Genomic DNA, 1,146 nt, shown 5'->3' with positions numbered 1-1,146 from the left:
AGCTTAGAATTATTATATGTAAACTCCCTGAAGGCAAATTTTTATGGCTTTTTCTTGTAAAGGTATACTGAAGAAACAATCTTTTAAATCATTAACTATAAAATGTCATCCTTTAGGCAATAAAGAAGACAAATGAATGCCAGATTGTAGTGAGTCCATTGACTGAATCACCTTATTAACAGTTCTTGAATCTGTTATCCGTCTTCACTTTCTAGATTTTTTTTAGCAACAAATACAGGAGAATTCCAAGGACTGGAATTCTTCAATATGTTAAGCATCTAGTTGCTCCTGCAGTTTCTTTATTACTAAAGGCTATTGCTTAACAAATACTGGTTTGTCTGTTAACCATTTTAAAGTTTGAGAGGGCTCTCGGAACCTTTGAAATATCACCAGCTTGCACCCTGTTCTTTTACATTCTGAATGGTTAGTGACTGCTCTTTATATAACCTTCTAATATTTTTCCCAAAAAACACATGTTAATCTATGGTTAGTTTCTAAGATTGGGGAATATTAATCCGAGTATTCCTATAAAAGGACTTCTGTCATGAGTGGCACACATAGGGTTGCTTGATTGTGCTGCATGTGGAATCGACATCAAGAGATTTTGGAAGCATAATTTTTTGGTACTTGGGAACCTGGTGATCATTGTTCCACCCACCTCCCCAATCTGAGTAATCCATTTCTGTAACAAACTACTTCCCCACAAATTCATTGCTATGTTAGCAACAGATGGTTTTAATGTTTCTCTCTGTCCTTCTGGCCCTATACATTCAATTCATCTCATGCTCTTCTTTACCTGAGACAAAATTCCAATCCCTAAAAACTGGACATTTATGTCCTGAAGAAGTAAATTTTAGTGTTAAGATTCTGATAAAGTATTATTACATCTGCACCTGTGTCTACCAGACCTTAAATATCAAGATAATTATTCATATATTTAAACTTGGTCTTTAATCATTTATAGAAGTTTGCCAAAATAATCACTTATGATTTCTCCTTAAATTTTTGTTCTCTTTTCTATAGCTGTTCTATTATCCACAGCAGTATCATTTCTTACAGTAGGCATTTAGTTCTTTAATTTCTCTGGGAAGGTGTTCTTTTACGATGTCAGGAAGTTACTGAACTAGATTTGACATAGGGGCCTGC

General features: G+C 34.3%; 1 non-coding gene across 1 annotated transcript; it reads left to right on the top strand.

The window, feature by feature from the left end:
• The first annotated feature begins 528 nt into the window (after positions 1–528).
• LOC130874024 (U11 spliceosomal RNA) lies at positions 529–665 on the top strand. The gene has a single exon (XR_009057073.1). It is a non-coding gene; the product is annotated as a U11 spliceosomal RNA (small nuclear RNA).
• The last annotated feature ends 481 nt before the right edge of the window (positions 666–1,146 follow it).

This window comes from Chionomys nivalis, chromosome 4, assembly GCF_950005125.1.
Source record: "Chionomys nivalis chromosome 4, mChiNiv1.1, whole genome shotgun sequence".
NCBI lineage: Eukaryota > Metazoa > Chordata > Mammalia > Rodentia > Cricetidae > Chionomys > Chionomys nivalis.
This window is presented reverse-complemented; position numbering and strand designations above follow the sequence as displayed.